Genomic DNA, 22218 nt, shown 5'->3' with positions numbered 1-22218 from the left:
TGAATAGATCTGGTGCCAGATTCCAAAGCAGGGTTTAGAAATGAGGAGCCTCTCCCTCCCTTGCGGTGGGCTCCAGCTCTGCTGGGCAACATTGACCACCACTTGATAAGATGCTTTAGCAGAGCCAAGTCCGGTTTGGACTGAATCCCACTCTCTTTCTTTGAGGTGGACTTTGGCCTCTGGGAGGAGGCAGCTATCTCCTACTATCAGACTGAGCAGCAAGCTTTCTGCTATTTCTTCTAAAACCAAGGGACACTCTTTTTCTTCCTTAGCCTTCCCACCACACAAGGACAAAACAGAAATGTTTATTTGTCTTTTGAGGCAAAGGTGTCTGGGCACAGCTTACCCATGATGCATTGCTCTAAATCTACTATCATGAAACGTGAGGACCCTCCTGGCCTTCCAAACTCTTAAGAAAGGGTGATAGTTGCTGCCACCTGAAGCCATGGTGATGTCTGGACCCGTCCTGCTGCTGAAGGCCATGTCTGGATCCATGGTCCTACTGTAGCCAGGGGCCATGTTCATGGTCTGTGCTGTCATCAGAAACTGTATGGAGGCCCATGATCTGTACTCCAGATGACTGAAGAGCGAGGAGGCTGTCTTGCTGTGATATTGGTGACCGCAGATACATAGTTGAGAGGGAGGGACATGGAAGGCCTCTGTGACAACCCTACCCCCACTCCCAAAAAGGTAATAACCTAGACGGGAAGGCGCCAAAGGGAACTCTTAAAACCTGTGATGGGGATGCTCTCCACAATTTATGGCTTCTGGCAAGGAGGCATGTGGGAGAGGAAGAATTAATTTTTGACCGTGCTCCAGTGAGTATATAGATAACACAAATTGGATGTGTGTGTGTGTGTGTGTGTGTGTGTGTGTATTTAAGTTTTTCCTTTTTTTGAGGGGGGTCACAAGGGTTGGGGATGGACATGAAGGACTGGGAAGTGAGTGTGATAGGGTGCATGATGTGTAACTCCCAGGGAATTTGATGGCAATCTTCTAGTGATGACCCACCAACAGGCTTGTCCATCACTGTGGATTGCAGGAAATGATAGGCGGAGGGAGGCAGAGTTCTAGAATGTTCTATCACATTCTGGAGCACGAGTCAAGGGAACGCTTAGGAGAACACACTTGGCAGGAGTGGCACACTTGTCCCTTGAGGTCACACTCGGCAGCAAAGGAGTTAATGTAGAAGGATCCTTGTCTCAAGAAGATGAAAACTGTTCTGGAATCAGTGTTGTTTTCAGCTCTGTAGGTTCAACTACGGCATCTAATTCCTGCTAGCAGTGCCAGTATTCTGGTACCAGTTGTGTGTGCCAGCGTTGCACATAATCAGGCAGGGAGGAGGGCAGAGTGGTGGGTTTGGTGGGGTTCAGTCTAAGAAAAGCCTACAGTTCGGTGACAGAAAAGAGGTGATATTGGTGAACTCTTGTTTATAACTTGATGTGAGAGGGCCTGTGTACGTGTGTGGGTGTGTTCACGTGCCTATAATACGCCTACTCTAGTGCACAGAATCTTCATAAATTTATAGAAAGTGAAAACTTAGGATTAATGTTGAATCGGTGTGATTTCGTCTTTTATCAGGGAGAAGATTCTGGTGTAAATATAAATAACCTCTCTCTTTCCCTAAGGAGCTAGAAGGAGGTGGGAGGTAATTGTTTTAAAATGAAAAAAGGAAAGACAAATAATTTTAGAACTGTATCAACCAGATCTCTTCTACAGTAGCCTAGGGATATTATCTACCATTAATGGTAGTCCCCAAATGTACATTTGGGGTGGCCGACATGAATGACAACCATAAAGCAGACGCTACAATTTCTCTTAATGATCGCCCATGGTACAGTTCTTTTCCTGTGGACAGTTCTTCCTCTCTTCCTCTAGCGCAAGATTGCTTTTGAGGCAGAATAGAAGGATAGGGGGAAATTGTAGGCCAAGGGAAGGAAAAGGAGCCCCTCACCCTGGAGTCTGGCGGGAGATCCTTACCAGCAGAGAACCAAGAATTTCAGAACAATTAATGTTTGTTCAAGGCCCTTTCCCCACCATAGGTCTGCAATTTTCTAGAAGTCTTACCAGAGATGCAGAGATGCATTACACCATCTCCAGGGGCTCCTGGTTTTTAACTTATTGGGTCATCATCCCATCCAAGGTACCCCCTGAGCCATGCTAGAGTCTCTCTCTCTCTGTCTCTGTCTCTCCATCTCTCTGTCTTTCTGTCTCTGTCTGTCTGTCTGTCTCTCTCTCTCTCTCCCACACACACACACACACACAGAAGAGAGAAAGACAGAGACAAAGAGCTAGACAGAGAGAGATACAGAGAGAGACAGAATTTTTTTAATAACCCTTCAAGATATATCTTGAAAGCCATCAAAACTATATTTATATATATTAAGACGCTTAATTGTGATTTTCTTCTTGATAAGCTCACACCCACACTTGGGGACGACTTACCTTCTTTTCGAGTTGCTCTTTCTCATAATAATCATACTTAAAATTAATGTGAAAAGTGACTTTTAATAAACTGTGACTCTTTTAAAAAATCTTTGCATGTTTGTGCGTGCGTGCGTGTGTGTGTGTGTGTGTGTGTGTGTGTGTGTGTGTGTGTGTGTGTGTGTGTTGAGATTCCTAAGGGTTTGTGGGCACTCCTCACATGGTGCAGGTGTGTCCTCATCCCGGCTGCTGCTGCTACCTTCATCTTAGCATGACTGATATTTGGGTCTGTGTAATTCTTTAGCATGGGGTTTCCTTGTGCCTTTTAGGGTGGGTCTGGCTTTTTCCACTCACTAGATGCCAGTGTTTTTCCTGTCCACAGATACATCAGCCCCAATGTCTCCAGACACAATAAATGTCATCTTAAGATAAACTTTCCCCAGCTAAGAACCAAGTGGAGAGGAAGGGACCAATTTGCTTGACGATCCGAGAGGTGCATATCCTGGCCCCTTGTTGGAATCTTCTACATGAGCTCTGGTGTCTAAATCAATGGTGCGGCCCATCTCTTTAGTGCCGCACTAACACTACCAAGAACCCTCCCATCACAGTTGGGTCCTTAATGAGGACTTTGAAGATTTATGCTGTGGGAATGAGGTCATTTTTCAAGGAGAAAGGAAAATGCCCCGAGGCTTGTATCTGATGAGTAAGTTAGGGAGAAAGATAGATGGTTCGGCCATGATTCTTCAGCAGGCAAACATCTCAGCCTTCGCTTTAGCTGATGGGGACTAATTTAATGGAATAGTCTCCCATTTTCTCAGCTTGTCCTTAATAACCGGCCACTGTCTGTCCCCTTGGCATTTCCTGTTGCTGTCTGAAACCACTTCAGGGGGTCTTAATGGATTTAAAAATGCATCTTCGCTCTTCTATAAAGAACGAAGTTATCAAACCCTCCCCAAAATGTAACTAAGTAAAACACTTCCCAGATAGTGGTCAACCTTCTTCTTCTCCTTCCCTCCATCTCTGTGTTTACGTCTCTCTTTCTCCCTCTGTGTGTTTATGCCTCTCTGTGTTTCTCTCTCTGTCTCTGTCTCTGTCTCTGTCTCTGTCTCTGTCTCTGTCTCTCTCTCTCTCTCTCTCTCTCTCTCTCTGTGTGTGTTTATGTCTCTCTTTGTGTATTTCTCTCTTTCTGTGTATGTCTCTCTCTTTGTGTATTTTTTCTCTCTGTGTATATTTCTCTCTCTGTCTCTGTCTCTCTGTGTTTATGTGTTCACATTCCTATGAATGTGGAAGTCAGATGTTAACCTTGGGTGTCATTCTTTTGGAGCAGTCTATCTTATTTTTTTAAGGTAGGTCTTTCCCTGGGACCTGGGGCTCACTGATGAAGGCTGGAACACAGAGCCCCGGGGATCTTCCCATCTCTGTCTTCCCGGTGCTGGGATTACAATGATGTGCCGCCTTGTCCAGCTTTTTGCTCAGGTTCTGGGGAATCACAGATTGGGTCCTCAGCTTGCATAGCAAGTGCTTTGCTGAGTCATTTTCCCACCCCAACTTTTTAACACTTTAAAGATAATTTTAACATTGTCTGTCTTTCTGATGAACTTTGATCGCCTATAACTGGGGTATCTGCTTGTTCTTCGGGGTGGGAAATCACCATGAAACTGGATATATAGAGGACTTTTCAGGGAGCCTTGGGTTTGCCATTTGCCTAATAGGATTGTCTGAGGTCAGAATGAGTATTGTGGTACCCCAGAATTGGTGCCAGTATTATTCATCTGATTTGAGGGTTTACTGTGTGCCAGACTCTGGGCTGCTGGTTTTACCCAGGAGAAACTGTATGTCTCAAAGACATCGTCATCATCTTCCTGATTGAATGAGATCAGAATATTTTGCCCGAATTTGTGACCTATCCAAGATCTACCCAGCCAATACCTGATAGAGAAAAGATGCTGGCCCAGGTCCTCTTGTCCCCAGAGTACACGCATAGACTCACCTGTCCTTCTTTCCTTCTCTTGTAAGGGTCGCTAGTGTCTGATGGCCCTAGGAGCTGGAAGGTTTAGTGAGATCTGGGGACAGATAAATACGAACATTTGAGAGGAAGCTGATACTGGTCCTGCCTTTATCTGTTTTCAGTGGGTTTAATTTTATTCTCTCATTGTGTCGAGTTGGATCATAGCCTCTGATTCCCTTTATGAACTCATCATCATCTCTCCCTAAGCAGTTCCCATTTATTGTGTATCTCCGTGTTTGTATCCTCTATTGTGGAGTTTAATCTAGGATTTGGATGGCTCTTGCTCCTCCTGGATATTACCATGCACCCAGCACAAGAAAGAGTGGCAGAAGGCGGGGGTGGGGGGATGGGGGGTGACGGGGGGTGGGGGGTGGCGGGGTGGGGTGGGGGGGCTCTACGGTCCCAATAGCTGATTTGTTCTGATCTGCTTCCACAAGAGGACTTCTCACAGATAGGAATATCCTGTACCCGGTTCTTCCAGACCGTTACTCTGCTTGGTACCACCTCCTCTATGGAAGAAAATGAAGCATACGGCTCAAAGCCAAGCCTCCTGGGCAGCTGAGGCATCTGGCCTTGCCTTCCAAAGAGACTTTCCAGGTTCTAGACTCATTGCTTTGCTAGCCTCAGCGTTCCACTAAAAGAGTTTTGAAGGACATGGAGTTGGAGGAGAGCAACAGTAAGACTTTAATTCTCATTGGAAATTTACCTCGGTTCTAACCTCAGGATCTGTTTTGCTTGGCTGAAATGTTTCTTCCTTTCAAGAACTGCGTGTATCTTTGAGGCTGTGCTAGGCTTCCTCCAGGCTTCTGAGAGCCTGAAACAGCCACTGTCTGCGTTACCAGCACTTACAACCTTCTCTTCCATTTCAGAAAGAAGATTCACCGTTAGGTGGAACACAGTAGTTATAGCGGACTATTCACTAACAGGAAGGAGTATATGCCGTCTGACCTTGTGGTATTTAAAATCCTCTCTCTTGTAGTAAGTCCTTACCAGCTAAAGCACTGTGACATTTCCCATTGTCTCCAGGAAGTTGGTTGGAGTGCCATGTTCAAATTTTCAAACTGATTTAATCTTCAGACCATAATTCTTAAAGCCATTTGTCTAAAAAAAAATTGGGAGAACCAATTTATCTACACTTTCTCTTTGTTTGCTGCTTACTAAGGGAAACTTGTAGAAGTTTTTCCAAAAGCATTGTCCAACAGAGGGAATCGTCTAGAAAACTGTATGCAATTTCACTGTCTGCTAGGTCTTGCCCACTGCAGAGCAGATCGCTTCCCAGAACCTCAGACATCCGATTAATTACAAGGTTTTATATCTTCCCAATTTGGGGCTACTTAAAATCCAGGAATGTATTAGTTCTACCCCCAATGGTAACCTGTATCTAAAATTAACAACAACTCTTGAGTTACTAATGTAATGAGAGTGTTTTATTAGCACTCACATTTTTACAGGCATCATAAAATCAACTTAATGGGCAGATGAATTCCCATACTCTCCCTTTATCACCAATTCTTCTGCAAGGCACTGACTTAGTGGAGTAATAATCCTTGGTTCCTCCATAGAACTCCATGTATTTTAGATTTCATTTATTGATGTGAAAAATTCTGTGTGTGTGTGTGTGTGCGCGCGCGCGCACGCGCGCGCACAAGTGCACGCGCACGCACACAGCAGGGGTAGTGGTGATGGTGGTAATATGTTCATGCTATGGAGCCTAGTGGTGGACATTTTCAGATGTCTTCCTCGGTGAATCTGGCCAGTTGAGCCCCCAGGAATTTTACTCTTTCTATTTCTCAGGCTCTAGAATTGTAGGCATTCAGCGCTGTGCCTGCCTTTTGCATTGGGTGGGTGTTGGGGATATGAACTCAGTTCCTTGTGTTTGCTCAGTAAGGCTTTCACAGCCTTACTGTAAGCAACTCCCCAACCCCCCCTTTTCCCTTTTCTTTTTTCTTTTATATTTTAACATTTGGCCTCATGGTAAATGCTAATTGTCATGGTTTGGATCTGGCATGTTCTCTAGATGTTCATGAATTGAAGACTTGGTCTCCAATACAGCAGTATTTGGAGATGATTGGATTATTAGTGTTTTAAACTCCTCAATGGATTAATTCACTGATGAATTCTAGGGTGCTTTGAATAGGTATGGACCCCATGGACTCATGGGTTTGAATACTTGGTCTATAGGGAGTGGCATTATAAGAAGTATAGCCTTGTTAGAGTAGATGTGGTCTTGTTGGAGGAAGTACGTCATTGTGGAGGCAGGCTTTGAGGTCTCATAAGCTCAAGCCTTGCCAATGTGGCTCAGTGTTCACTTCCTGTTGCCTGTGGATCGAGATGTAGAACTCTCAGCTCCTTCTCCAGTACCATGTTGGCCTGTATGCTGCTGTGCTTCCTGCCATGATGGTAATGGATTAAATATCTGAAACTGTAAGCCCTAGTAAAATGTTTTTCTTTTATAATATTTGCCATGGCCATGGTGTCTCTGCAAACCAATAGAAACCCCCTAAGACAGAGTCACAGCTCAATGAACTATTAAGAAGTCGGGCCTGGCTGAGAAAGTAGGTCACTCGGGATGTGACTTTGGAGAGGTTATCTTGTTCCTTTGGGCTTGCTTTATGTCCTCTCATTGCCCCGCTGATGCTCCAAGGTGAGCAGCCTTCTTTGACATTTGCTCTCTGCCATGAGGCTCTGCCTCACCTCTTACCCAAAGTAATGGGACTGGTTGGCTCAAAGTGGGAGCCAGAATACATTTTTTTTCCTTCATTTTTCTCCCGTAGTTCGCCACAGTGACAGAAAGTTTACCATACTGCTTATGTGAGCCAAGGAAGTCACAGCTCACTGGTGTAGCTTACAAACTGACGTGCTCTGCTATTGAGTCTGCTGGGCATTTGATCTATGTGTTTACAATAGCAATTTCTAAGTGACTGGTGTGTGAGAAACCACTGAAGAATTCCGAATAGCTTTAGGACTTCATTGCCTTAGGGAAGGGAAGATATTGAGCTTATACACTGTTGTTGAGAGCGGCGCTGACATTCTGAACTGTGCTCCCTTGGGAGGTGATGGCATGGCAGGCATATTCAGCTACACTGATGTATTGCCACTAGAGTGCTCTCTCATTTTAAACACTTTAAATGTATGTATTGCATATACTTTATGCGCTTGGGTGCGTGCGTGCGTGCGTGTGTGTGTGTGTGTGTGTGTGTGTGTGTGTGTGTGTGCATGTGAGTGGATCTGTATGTGAGTGCAAATATGTGGAGGCCATAGGTCATCTTTGGGTGCCTTTCACAATCATCATCTGCTTTATTTTTTGAAACAGGTTCTCTGAACCTAGGGTTTGTCAGTTCAGATAGACTGGCTGGCCGCCAAGCTCGAGGGATTCCCCTGTCCGTCTGTCTCTGCCCCTAAGCACTGGGGTTCCTCGCATGCCCCACCACACTCTGCTTCTATGTGGGTCCTGGGGATCTAAACTCCAGCTCTCAGGATGCTCAGTAAACACCTTTCTGACTGAGTCCTCTCCCTAAGCCCTGGACGGCTGTTCCCTTGAACTGAGTTCTGCCGGGGATGTGAGTATTTCCCGAGGAAGAAACACTGGATGTTTCTCAGGCCGTCCTTTGCTCTGACATCCCAGGAAGGGCTGCAGTGTGTGTTACAGCTTGTTTTAACAATGGCTTCAGCTGTGCCTTGGCTGTCTTCTGCTGAGGTTTAGGCTCTTGTTAGCATGAAGCTGTAGTTCTCAACCTGTGTGTGGCAGGTCCCCAGGGGCCCGAGGTGCAGTTTTCAGTAACTAGAGTTCTCTTGTTATGGTAAACAACACATCTCCTTCACATTGTATTGCCTCTTCTCAATTATAAATAGAACATTCATCAGCAACTCACTTTAAAGCATAGCATCAGCTGCTACCAAAACATGTTTTGTGGGGATCACAGATTATTTTTAAACATTCAGAAGGGATTTTTATACTGTAAAAGCTGAAGTACATTGGCTTTTCAAATCAGTACTCTGTTTCTGTATCATTCTGGTATTTTTTTCTTCATGACATTAACATTTCAAAATTGTGTGTGTGTGTGTGTGTGTGTGCGTGTGCGTGTGCGTGTGCGCGCCCTCCCTGCACATGCACATGTGGAGATCAGAGGCTAACTTGCAAGGTTGGTTCTCCTCCAACTACGTAGATCCTGGGAATGGACGTCAGGTGCTTGGTGGAAAGCACCTTTATCTGCTGGACCACCTTGCTGGCCCCATAGCCACCCTTGTCTTGGTCACAGTCATCTTTACACAGAGGTTGTCTTTTCCAATAGAATCATCCTGGGAGAGGCACTCTGATGAGATGTGGCTCAGAGGTTAAGAGCACATACTGACTGCCCTTGCAAGAGGGCCTGACTGAATCAGTTCCCAGCCCCTATGTTGAGTGACTATTAACTCCACCTCCAGGGGATCTGACACCCTCTTCAAGCCTCCACAGGCCCTGTGTTCATGTGCACATACCCACATGCAGACACATAATTAAAAATAAAAATAAATCTTGAAAATACTTCAGGTATTAGTTGGATATCCATTTTATTATTTTTATTGTAATAATGTAACACAACATGAACTATACCACCTCAACCATTCTCAAGTGTCCAGTTTCATGGTGGTAATTATATTTACATTGTTGCACAATGATTATCATTATCCATCTCCAAAACTTAATCTTTCCCAGGCTAAAGCTGTACTCATTAGGCAATAATTTCCCTCCTTTTCTTCCCCTCCAGTTCCTGACAACCACTATATATTTTTCTTTCTTTTCTTTCTTTTTTTCCTTTGGGCTTTACTGTGTAGCCCTGCTGTTCCGGAACTTGCTCTGTAGACTAGGCTGGCCTTGAACTCACAGAAGAGATCTGCCTGCCTCTGCCCTCCCAAGTGCTGGGATTAGAGGCATTTAAATTATTTTTTTATTTTTATATGTATGAGTGTTTGCCTGCATGCCTGTTTGTGCACCATATGCATTCAGTGCCCACAGAGGCTGGAAGAGGCCTCTGTTAGTTGAAGGGGAAAAACAAGTTTTGTGAACTCTTGCTTTTAGGTTGAGCATTGCATTGCATCTCTCTTCCCTTGCTAGTGGATTGCGATCCTCAAAGCCTAGGGCCCTTAGGGCTTCGTACTGTACCAGCTTTGCCTTGCCTCCTGCAGTACCTGCTTGGTGCTGAGCACAGTGCGTGCGGAGGTGTGAGCGGTGTGCATTCAAGGTGTGAACAGAGGTGTTCAATGAATGCAGACTGCACTGACCGCAGAACAAAGAGAAGTGAGCCAGGTTCCACACCCAGGCTGTGGATGGCATGTGTGATGTTCCTGACAGGTTGACAGGAGGAGAGAGACTTGCTGTGGCTCTCCTCTGTCTTACCCTTCCAACGAGCGTGTGTTGGTGTAGAGAAGTAGAGGGAGCCGCAGAAGGGACAGGCAGGCAGCGAGACTTCGGCCGGGAACAAAATTTCAGTTGTCATTCACTGCCCTGGGAAGAGAGGCTGCGGGAGGCCTGACTCAAGGTGCTCTTTGGAAAGTCAAATACAGGATGAACGATACAGATGGCTGGTTAGTTGGCTCCTCTGGTGCCTCAAAGAGCATGTCCCTGCCATTATGCCTGGAAAGGGATGGTGGCATTCTCCAAACTCACCGGTCCTTCGTGGCCTCCGACTGTTTGTGCAGAAATCCTACTAGTGAAAGAGATTCTGGAGGGAAAATACGTAGAAATTTATTTTAACCACCTGCCAATTGCCTCGCAGCTTGTTTGTGCTTTTTGTGCATTACATACAGGGCGCTTTGCATTTTTATAAACTATAAAAATTGTATCAAAAGACACCAGAGGAGGAGCTAAGTCTCTTCCACAAAGATAGCGGATCCTTTCCGTCTCAGCAAGGAGCCTGGAAGAAGGATTTTGCTGAGGTCAAATGATGCACCTCCCATTTCTCTCTTCTAATTTCCACCATTTCTCTACTTAGAGATGTTCCATTTACTTCTTTTCCCTTCCCTTGGCGGGAAGGAATTTTGCTGTGAGCAGTAACAACCGTTCCTCTGCATGAGCCTGGGCAGTGGTTAGAAGGACTGATATTGAGTTACTTCCCCTGGAGTTGGGCTGTCCGCCGATGTACTCCTGGCTCTGCTGGCCAGGTGCAAATGAGTATTTTGTGCTTGCATCCCATAGGCCTTTCCTTTTTCTAGTGCCGATGCTGCTTTGTAGATCACTGCAGACAATTAGAAACAGGGATATGCATCACCCACTTTAAAAAAGGAAAAGGAACTTCTGTTTGATTTTAAAAATAGGGTGCAAGAAGCTTTGGTATGTTTTCTTTTAAAAAAAAAGAATTTTACTAAGTGCTGTAACAGAGTTGGCACTAAGAGCGAACAAGAAAGCAAATATCAACATTTAGGATGAAGTGCATGGCATATAAAAGCCATATGGTGTGCTTACAGGGTTACCACTGCTTTCTTGGCATCCATCCTCACACTGCTACTTACTTCTTGCCTCTGTTGCTCCGCTGCTCTTTAAAAAAAGCCTCAGTTCCTCCTAGCCCTTCTATTCTGACCTTAGATAGGGGTAGGTCTCGCCCCGACTCACCCTTTGGAGGCCTGTTAACGTTTTTTTCAAGGACGAGGGGAAGAAGACATGTCCAGATGGCTGTGTAAATATGGGACACCTGCTTCCGGGAGCCACCATCAGATGGTTTTGAGAATTGATGGGATTGTCTCCTGCCTAGAAAACGGGCTCACGTTCCTTCCTGCCTGTCTTCTTTCTTAAAAAAAAAAATAATAATGATCCCAGCAGCGTCAGTGGGGTAGGGACTGAGGCAGCCTGAAGAATTCTTTTCAGAGACCTAAACCCCAGTGAAGCTGGGCTTTTGACTTTTCTACAGAAAAGAATTCTAGAAGGATCCAACACAAAGCCAAAAAGGAGATTAGCTTGGCATAGCTTTAAGCACAGGAATAAACAGACACTCGTGGAAAAGACAGTACACACTCAAGTGTGCCTGTGGGCTTCTCAAGAGAGTCATACTTAAGTGTCTCAACGGTATTATACATACACTTTTTGTTTCCTCTCGTTAGACCTGAAAGGGTCCCCCCCACTTCTCTTTCTTTTTTAAATACATGGAATAATAGGGGGGCTCCAGAAAGGTCTTGGATAGGATTGAAATCTGACAAAACCATTGGTAAAGAAGGTTGTACAAGGGGGGTAAATGCATGGCTTTTACTTTAAATGGAGGGTGTGTGTATGTGTATGTGTGTGTATATATGTGTGTGCATGTGTGAGATGTTCCAATAAAATTGGTTTAGAGCTTGGAAAGGAGAAAGCCTATATAGTCTATGCACGAGATATTGCTGTTTAAATATTCTTATCTGGAACATGTCTCAATAAAAGAGCTATTGTCTCTGTGTAGGCAACATTCACAACTTAGCTGGTGACCCAGTCTGGATTCTGAGGTGCAGGGCTCCTTTCCTGTCCCCATTGTCACAGGTACATGTCTGCGTCTACAAGGCAGGGGCCAGGGTTCCCTGGTTGTTATGCCTCTTTAAAATGAATTGTGTAGAGACACACAGGAAGTTTTATAGGTGACAGTTGATTATGGGGGAGATCAGAGGAGCCTGGAGGTGTGTTATATCTTGTGGCCTGGTTCTAAGAGGGCAAAAGATGGAAAGGGGGTGAAGTTAGGCCCATAGCAATCTTTTATGGGTCATTAACTCAGTACTCATCTCTCCTAAATTTAGAGGCTTTTTTGAGCATGCTCCTCTGGTTAAATGAAGCCGTTGGTGGTTTGAATGAGAAATATAAATCGTTGTCTCAGGAATTTGAATACTTGGTCCTCAGTTGGCGACCCTGTTTGGGGAAGGTTAGAAAGGAGAGCTTTGCTGGAGGAAGTATGGCCCGCTAGGGGGTGGGCCTTAAAAGCCTCCATGTCACTTCCAGTTGGCTCACTGGGCTTTGTGCTTTTGGTGGAGAATTGGAGCTCCCAGCTTCCTCTGCCCACTGCCATGCCTACTGGTTGCTCTTATGCCTCCTGTCCATGATGGGGCTCTGGAACTATAAGCTGAAAGAGACTCTTTCTTCCTGAAGTTGCCTTGGTTAGAGCATTTTATCATGGCAGCAGAAAGGTGACTGGTACAAAGCCCAAGTAAGACAGTGAGAGTGTCCAGTCTCCCCACCGTGGGCTCCTTGCATCTGCTGATCTCTGAAGTTTCCTCTTGTTTACTATCATCCTGCCTCACTATTCCCCCCACCCATCCACATTTCTCTATCCTGTAGAAACCACACCTCTTTAGATTTTTATATTTCTAGAAATGTCTTGAATTCACATTAGTTTATTAGATAGCAGAAAACCACACCAGCTAGATTTTGTGTAAAGTTCATACTGATAAAAGTTTTTTTTAATGTAAAATTATTTAAAGCGTATGGGTGCTTTGTTTGCATGCGTATTTGTGTGCCACCTGTGTGCCTGGTGCCCATGGGGGCCAAAAGAGGGCACCAAACCCCTTGGAACTGGAGTTACAGATAACTGTGATCTGTCAGATTGGAGCTGGGAAGCAAGGTGGGTCCTAGTTGTCTAAACTGCTGAGCCATCTCTCAAGCCCCTATCAATAATTATTTTAAAACGCTTTTCACAGTGAAACCTCTTTTCCAGAGTAAGAGCTTTGACGATTGTTTTTGGGCAAAGAGAGCCACTTTCCAGAGAGCCTTAGTGTCTGCAGTGGAGTTCCTATTCTCTGTCCCTAGACTTGTGTGATATTTATGCTCTACTCATGCCCACCCTCCTCCCGATGTCAGTGTGCCAGTTCCTCAGTTCAGTAGACCCAGATTCCCATTGCACCTTGCCTACGCAGACAACAGCATTCGGGTTGCCCTCTTGGAGTTGTGTGATTGACACCTGGTATCTCCATCAGCTCGAGAGCTGTGTGATGTCACGTGTCCTCCCTGGTTGCCATTTTGTCTATAGGCGCTGCCCCGAAGCTTGTCACTCAGAGTACTCTTGGTCCACAGTCGGGTAGACAAATGGAAAAAGAACTAGCTCTAACCTCACATATCTTGATAAAGAAAATGACATCAGATGCAAATAAATGCCAGTAGAGGAAGAGTGATCTTAACCTTGGAAGTATAAGTTGTTTTGTGAGAAGATGGTTCATCTGGGGAGCTGCCCCCACCTCACGATGCTTATTACAAACAATGTTTATGTGTGAGCCTTTCATCTCGTCAGGTGACAGAAGTGTAATTCTGCAGGCTTGTCGACTTTCTTAAAACATATAATTTGATTTCACTTGGTAGTTTGGAAACATATAATACCCCCTTTTTAGAAAATACTAAAACATTTTTATTACGTTGAAATGAACACTGTAGGCAGTACAACTTACTAGACACATCATTTTTTTTTTTTTTGAAATCCATGATTATTTCCTAGTTATAATGCGAAGGCAAAATGAAAACAGCTTAGAAGAAGAATTATGTTTCAATAATAAGTGCTTTGGTCATGAGATACTGAGAAAGTGGCTGAACTGCTGACCCTCCAAATGCGTTAGCGTTCAAGGTAGACTACCTCGGGTGGGTTGTATTGGTGACTTAGAGGCCACCAGGGATTTCTTTTTTTTTTTCTTTCTTTTTTTCTAGTGACTTGTTTTTCCAAAACAGAGAACAACTCTCAGCCAGATCCAATGGATTAAAATCCAATCTTATCAAAATTTACCTTGGTCAGGGCTAGGGAGATGGCCCAGGTGCTAAAGCATTTGTTTCATGAGCACAGGGACTCGAGTTCAGTGGAAATCTGGGTGTGGTGGCATGCACTTTAATCCAAATTGGGGGAAACAGTGTCAGGAGTTTCCTTGGGATTCATTGTCCACCGAAGCCTATCCTGCTCAGTGAGCTCCGGGACAGTGAGGGACCTTCATCCCCCTACAAAAATGTGTCTGAAGAACAACACCGGGGGTTGTCCTCTGGTCTCCACACACATGGGCAAGTGCACCTGCGTACACACGTGTACCCGTACACAGCTGACTACACGTGCACAAACACAAAATTCACCTTAGATTCTGGTAAAAACATATTCCCCATTGAATACAGAAGTTTGCATGTATTTACAAATGAAAGAGTGAAGTTCTTGGCTCAGATAACCGTGAACTTTCCCAGTGGTGTGCTCAGAACTTCTATGAAATGTGGAAGAGTCATAATTTGTGGCAGAGTGTCCCTACAGTTGTGAAAACCACAAACACCCCAACAGACTTAGGGTGGCACAATCCAAGTGATGCTGGAGAAAATACTTCTAGGAAGCCCTTGTGTCTTAGCTGGGAATTTGCACATCTGGCTGTTTGCCTGTAAACAGCCAGGGCCACCTCCCCTTGGTGCAGCTCTTATGCTGGTATTGTTTAGATAAACAGGTATTACGTATGCCTGTATCTCTCTACACAATATATTTATCTAGAATTCCACAGCAGAAAGTCTTGACAGTTTATTTCTTATCAGATGCATAGATTAATTTTTCTCATAGATTATTTTATACCCACACCATCTCCAGGAACTAAAATAGAGGGGTAATAAGTGTCTTAGGGTTTTTATTACTGTGATAAAACACCATGATGAAAACAACTTGTGGAGGGAAGGGTTTATTTCATATGCAGACGGCAGTCCATCATGGGGAGAAGTCAGGGCAGGAACTCAAGCAGGAACCTGGAGGCAGGGACCGAAACAAAATCTGTGAGGAACATTGCTTACTAGCTTGCTCTTCACGGTTTGCTCAGCCTGCTTTCTTGTAGCACTCAAGGGCCACAAGCCCAGGAGTGGCACTGCCCACAGCCAATGGGGCCCACCTCCATCAGTCATCAGTCAAACGAATGCACCATGGGCCTGCCCATAAATATTTTCTCAATTGAGGTTTCCTCTTCCAAAATGGCTTTAGCTCGTGTCAAGCTGACATAAAGCTGGCCAGTACAACAAGCATAAAAATAAGTCCAGGTTTCAGGGCATCAATGACACACAGATGGAGGTGTGCATTGTGTAACAATGAGCTAGACAGACAGACAGAGAGCCAGCAAGGCAGACTGAGCAGCCCCACTGATGGGGAACATGCACAGAAGACGGCAGAGGAAGAAGATGCTAACTTTAAGGAGAGGGTGCTGGTGGGCCCTTCTTGCAGGAGACACGGCTGGAATTGCACTCTGAGGAATGAACAGGAGTCTGATAGACATTAAAAAATGCCTTACAGATGGAACGGCATTTAAAGGGGCCAAACCAACAAAACACAACCTATGAAGACACAGCAAGACATGCAAGAGATGCGCATGCTTTTTACCTAGTGAAAGTCAGTACAAGACTAGCGGAGAGGGAGGAGTGACAAGGAATTTGGGGGTGGGAAAACACTCTGTGTGGTACCATGATGGTGGATACACGTCATTATCCGTGACTGTAGACTGCACACCGGGAGTGAGACCTGGTACAAACGATGACCTTAGGGTAACTGGTATGTCGCTGCAGAATAATCAGTTATAGCAGATGTACCACTCTGGTAGAGATGCCAGGAGAGGCTTTGTATGTGTGGAGGCATGGAGACGGATGTTCCCCCCACCCCCGCCCAGTTTTTCCATAAACCTAAAACTGCTACATTAAAACAAACAAACAAACAAACAAACAAACAAACAAACAAACAAACAAGAGCCTTGAGTAACAAAGAGAGCAAAACCACAAACTGGCATGGTATTTGAGTATCAACAGTGAAGCCCCCCCAAAGAGCAGAGGGCAGAGTCACTGTCATTACAGACTGGGGTGAGGAGCAACCCTGCAGGTGTGCATAAGCCATGGGGCCTCCCATCAGGTTTGCACAGGAGGAGGTACTGCCCTTCTGCAGGAAGAGGAGGTGGCCCAGCAGAGCAGGCAGGATGCAATTACTGAGTTGGAAGAAGATCAGGTCCCTATGGCTTCTGCCACCACCTTTGGCAAATGTTCCTAGGATTCGGAAGGCCCAGAGGAGGATGGTCTTTCTCACTCTGCTGTGGCAAACACAGACTTCTAATCTGCCCTCAAGGGTGTAGTCATCACCCCTCATGCAGAAGAAAGACAACGTGTGTGATTTCCAAGGGTATTTTGTATGATTGTCTCTGGGAGAAACATGAGTGGTCATGAACATGCTATTTTCTTTCTCGTCTCTAGTCCCGTGTTAACCACAGTGGTTATTTCACATCTGGCTGTAGCTGTGTATGTTCTTGGAGTGCAGAACTGTGGGCCTGTCATCATGAGATTCAACTGGGCTGTGTCCTTGGCCTGCCTCCAAGTGACTGAAACCCCTTGACCTCCAGAAGTGGCAGCTCATGGTTTAATGGGATGTTCACATGTAATACAGATCATTGACCAGTTTGTCTTTCAGACATCTTAACATTACTGTGTCCTTGGTGAGTTCTTCCCTTGTGATAAGGGAATAACAGACAAACACGTTCCATAGAGAAAGGAACACTTTGAACAGAGGTACTGGATATCTATTGAATCCTAGGAAAGCTGGAGAGCTAAACTAGGAAAGTATCCAGACAAGAAGATTGATTCAAGTGATGTCAAAGGGTTGGACCCACCAGAAGCCACAGTTGTGCCTGTCCAGCATAGACAGTGTAGCAGCAGCAGCCGCTGGTGCTGCTGCTGCTGATGGTGATGATGTTTGGGGGGCAGGCATGCGGCTCAAAATCGCCACAGAACATACCTAGACACCAAATTCTCAGCACAAAGGAGGTTTATTACCCTGGAGTTGGGAGAAGTATTGGAGGTAGTATTGTCTCTGTATCAGACAGCAGGTATTTCTGCAGGAGTGCTTTTTAAGGAGAAAAGCAGAAGTCTGTGATAAGGTGAGTTGGTAAGTCCTGATTGGACAGATTAACCAATGTAGCCAAATAATGAATTTTGATTGCTGGACCTTGGTGTTTTGATAGTTGGACCTAGGAGTTTTAGTCAGGCATAAGGAAGAGGCCAAATAAGGGAGCAGACCTTTGGGGCTAGCTTTATGAATGTAACGTAACAGTTTAGCAAGGCAGAGGGAAGAGGAGGAGGCAAGACCTGTCAGTGCCATGTTAGCCATGCCTGTTAGAGAGTCCTTCAGTGGTGGTAATGGTGATGGTAATGGTAGTGACGGTGGTGGCAGTGGTGGTGGTGGTGCTGCTGCTGCTAAGAAGCACCCTGGTGACTCCCCTGCAATGAGACCCAACAGGACTGATTTGGCCACCAGCCCCAGAAAGAAACTCCTTGCTCTTCTTATATAACAGCAAATGGTGTGTACACTGCTGCCACCCAGCCCTTCCCACCATGGACGCACCTATATGTTTCATGTTGACCGCTGGTAGAGTCCGTTCATAACTCCAAATCCGCTTAGTTTCTAGGCTGGGTGGAGATCCCTTTCACCAGACTAAAGGAGGGAATTCAAATGAAAGGTCAACAACAAGAACAAAAAAGACCTGTTGACTCAGTTCCATCGCAGCATGGTAGTCACGTGACTTGGTGGTCTAGAGCAGCACCAGTGGTGGCCCCTCAGTCAACTGAAGGCTTGCACTTCACTAGGGTCAAGCAAATGTCATTTTTCTAACTGTCCTAGCATGAGGTGAGCACCACAAGATCAGATTTCTTTCTTTCTTCTTTCTTTCTTTTTTTTTTTTTTTTTGTCTTTAGGGTCTCTGCTTCTAACCTCTGTGAAGTGCTTAAGCAAGGGTAATTTTATGTTCCTGGGTAGCTTCATGTGCTCATACTAAGAGCAGTTGTCTAGAAAGCAAGAAACTAAAGCAGAAAAGGGAGGGAAGGAAGAAGGAAGAGAAAGGGAAGGGAAGGGAAGGGAAGGGAAAGAAAGGGAAGGAAATGATTGGGTGGAGCATCATCATCTACTGATGATGCTAAGGCATCTTTTTTATTGGTTTTACTGTTAATCTGGCTCATCTTGGAAACTCCCTACATGTCTTCCAGCAGACATATTCCTTACCTTGACTCTTGGGCGTCTAATAGATGGTGACTCCAGGCAGCCCATCAAATACCTTCCTTGCACACCTCAACATGGGCTGTGAGTTGGGTGTGGATCCTGTGACGAGTTTCTGACCTCTCACACTTGCTGAGTACTCTTGGTGGTTTCAGCGACTGGTCACATGCTAAGAGACAGACAAAGAGGAGAAAGAGTGAAGTGTCCCTAGTGAATTCATGGCTGTTGTGTGGATGTTTGACTCCATGTATTTATTTGGAAGTTGGGTGGTGGGCCACCAAAGAGCAAAGAGTAAAGAGTTTAAAAAAAACCAACTACAAATAAGTGTAGATCAAATACCCATATACTTAAACTAATAACTAACTAACTAACTAGATAGATAAATAAATATATTCATTTAAAAAATTGAAGCCTATGGCTTCAGTTACCACCAAGGGCTGTGCAGAGGCCCAGGGCCTGATCAGCCACCTGAGACCATGTGGCTCTCTGAGGGTCATGATGCAGCAGGGGCCATATAGATCTGAGTGACCTGCACCGCCACCTAGGACCATGCTGACATCTGGGCCTGGGCTGCTGCTGAGAACCATGCCTGAGTCTGTGGTCCTACCAAAGCTGGGGTCCGTGTTGATGTCTGTGGCCTATGCTGCCACCAAAGACCATACTTGCACCCAAGGTCTGGGCTGCCACCTATGGCCGTGTTGGTATCCAAAGGCTGTGCTGCTGCCATAGCCATGCCAAACTGAGTGGCCTGCACCGCCACCTGGGGCCATGGTGACATCCGGGCCCAAGGTGCTGCCAAGGGCATTGTCTGGGTCCGTGGTCCTGTTTCAGCTGGGTGTTAATCTCTGTGGCCCATGGTACCACAGAGGGCTATAGGAATCATGCAAGTTGAAATCTGAGGGCTGTACTGAGCTGGCACCATCCTTTGCTGGCCCTAGGAGAGCTGGCCCTGCCCCTCACTGGCCACTGCAGTAGAACTAGTCCTGCCCCTCATAGGAGAGCTGGCCCTATACTCAGGAGAGCTGGCCCCGCCCCTCACTATCGGCCTAGGAGAGCTGGCCCCAACGGCAGGGGCATAGAAGAGATAGCTCTGCCTCTCACCTAAGGGGGGTGGTCCCGGTGGCCTGGACGGACCAAATCAGCTACCACGCAGACCCACATCCTTCTATGACCTGCCAGAACTTGCAGAGGGACTGTCAGAACCAAAGCTGTAGCATCTACAGGACTCGGGGCAACAGCATGTTATTGGAGAGGAGTCTCGGTGAGGGTCCACTATTGATGGTGTTCCAGAAGCCAGAGGCTTTGAACCAGACCAACAACTCATTGCCACGAACATTTGCAAGTAAAGCCGAGTGAACAAAAGGGTGAACTGTGTGACACAGTGCAGCTCCCAGGGCTACTGAGACGAATGAAGAGGAATTAGAGAAGTGAGAAAAATGGAGGATCAAAGTGGGGTTTTTGTTTTTAATTAATATTTTTAAATTTTTCTTTGTGGGGGAGCACCACAAAGGGTGACGGGCAGATAGGGAGGGACTGGAAAATGAGTGGGATTGTGGTGCATAATGTAAAATTCCCAAATGTTAGTAAAAGTTGAAGCTTAATGTATTCTCTCAATATTTGGTGAATACGGTTTATCTGTGAACAGATGGGTTTCCTAATATAAACCCAGAGTTGAGTAAACTTTCCTTTGGGCCACCAGCTTATAAAAAATGACGCAGAGATTTATTATGAAAGCTTGGCCTTAGCTTAGGCTTGTTTCTAACCATCTCTTACAACTTAAATTAAGTCCTATTTTTAAATCTACATTCTTGCACATGCTCTGTTACCTCATCTCCATTGTGCCCATCCTGCTTCCTCCGCATTTGACTGGAGAGTCTGCTTTTCTTCTTCCCAGAGCTCTCTCTGTCCAGAAGTCCCTGCTAGACCTCCTGCCTAGCTATTGGTCGGTTAGCTTTTTATTAAACCAGCCACAGTGACACATCTTCACACGGTGTAACCAAATATCTCACAACAGAGTTGGGATATCTTCTTGGGTGAATCTTGTTCCTAAACTGAAAAGAAGAGCCCGAGTTAGTTCCTGGGGGGCAGAGTAAGAGCAAGGTGGCCTCATGTGCTGCAGTGAGTGGAGCCCCTTGCATCTCTACGGGAAATGGGTGTCTGTTCTACTACAGCACTCCTGTACCCTATCTACAGCACAATGCTTGGCAAATATTGGTGGGCTTGTCTAGCTGGCTTGCAGGCTAACTCTGCAGATATGGCTCCTCAGTAGATTTCCCTTCTTCTTCCTTTCACACCTCAACTAGAGAAAATGACCCTTCTTCCACTGAGGTGTGGTCTGGGGTATTTCCCTGTACTGGGGCTTTGAGTCAAAGCTTCTGCATGTTTGGCTAACACAGGTGCAAAGAGCATCCATTGTAGTTGACACACAGCGGAGGACATGAAAGTCCCCTTTCCCTTCACCCCCTTCATCTGTCTCCTTTTTCTCTGATGTGTCCTTCGGCACTGAAATTTTGCCTTCAATAACGACTAAGGCCAGACACCATGGATAGCGACAGCGCCCTTAAAGGTTTGGGCCACACTCATGAACTCCCACCCTGGGACCAGTAACCTCTGTAGATCTGAAGAAAGAGCTACTTAACTTTCCAATCTCCTCCCCTTCCCCCTCCCTCCTATTTCCCTCCCGCCCTTCCTGCTTGTCCTCCCACCTCCTCTCCCTCTTCTTCTTTCTCCCTCCTTTTATTCCTTTTACTCCTTGCTCCTCCCTTCCCTCTCCCTCCCTCAGTTCCTCTTTCTCCCCTCTTTTTCTTGACTTCTCTCTCCCCCTCCTCCCCGCTCCTTTCATTAGCTCCCCCCTTCTCTTTTCCTTCTCTGCCCCTCTCTCTCCCACCTCCTTCCTTCCCCATCCTCCTTTCTCTTCTCCACTTCTGCCCTGTCTTTCACAACTGGATCAGCCCATGGTATCTAAGAGTACTTACAGTTCTGGAAAAGATTGAATTTCCGATGCAGACCATCTGTTCCAATAGCCATTTATTTCCAAAGGTTAGCAAGACACTAACTTCTGAAATTTTTGATGGAAGTCTTTCCAGAGCCCCCGGTGCACTGTCCCCTGCCTGAGTGTGCCAGGTCCCCACTCCAGCGCCTCCTCCCTCAACTGGCCTTTGTTTTCTGCAGGGGTCCTGGGGTTTTAGGTACCCTGTCTAGAGCCTCAGGCCACTATCAGCACACAGCACTGAGTGTGCTTTGGAAGTACCTGAGTCATCTTGTTCAGAGGGGAAGGCCACACTGAGGATGTTTAGCTTCATCCATCAAAAGTGGTGATCTGCTATCAGGACACAGCCAAGGACAAAAAAAAAAAAAAAAAAAAAAAAAAGACCATGCTCAGGGTGCTTCCTTGTATATGAAGGAAGCAAAGAAAAAGGAAACTGAGAAGTGGACCTCTGGAGGATATCTCAGCACAATGAAGCAGTGTTTGAGAAGTCCTGTCCGCCAGCTGGTGGTCCTCTGCAAGTGGAGGCTGGTGGTCGCACTTGAAGTGAAATGGTCAGGATGAAGAAAGGACTCTTCCGCACCGTGCCTTAGAGACACCCAGGACAGGTACCTTTCATAGTAGGGATGGGTGGCATTGACGTGACAGTTTACAATAACATGGCTCATGTGGAGCCCAGACATCAGCAAGGAGACTATGTATACATTTTTTTAGAACACGGTGCAGATCCAAATGTCACGGATGTCAGTGGCAACACTGCTCTCCAATATGTTTCTAGTGAAAACATTATGGCCGCCAAACCGATAAAGAATCGTACAACTATTGATAGAAAAAACATGAATGTTTCTTCCTACTTT

The 22218-nt window shown here is 45.7% G+C and overlaps 1 protein-coding gene and 1 long non-coding RNA gene across 3 annotated transcripts in view; one reads left to right on the top strand and one right to left on the bottom strand.

Annotated features, from left to right (window-relative positions):
• Positions 1–22218, top strand: part of Kcnk10 (potassium two pore domain channel subfamily K member 10) — a 141282-nt gene that overhangs the window by 97661 nt on the left and 21403 nt on the right. The window lies entirely within an intron of this gene.
• LOC121822441 (uncharacterized) lies at positions 17728–21159 on the bottom strand. The gene is made up of 3 exons (XR_006063552.2): positions 20202–21159; positions 18382–18544; positions 17728–17817 (listed from the first exon to the last, which is right to left on the bottom strand). It is a non-coding gene; the product is annotated as an uncharacterized LOC121822441 (long non-coding RNA).

This window comes from Peromyscus maniculatus, chromosome 14 (genome assembly GCF_049852395.1).
Source record: "Peromyscus maniculatus bairdii isolate BWxNUB_F1_BW_parent chromosome 14, HU_Pman_BW_mat_3.1, whole genome shotgun sequence".
NCBI classification, from domain to species: Eukaryota; Metazoa; Chordata; class Mammalia; order Rodentia; family Cricetidae; genus Peromyscus; species Peromyscus maniculatus.
This window is presented reverse-complemented; position numbering and strand designations above follow the sequence as displayed.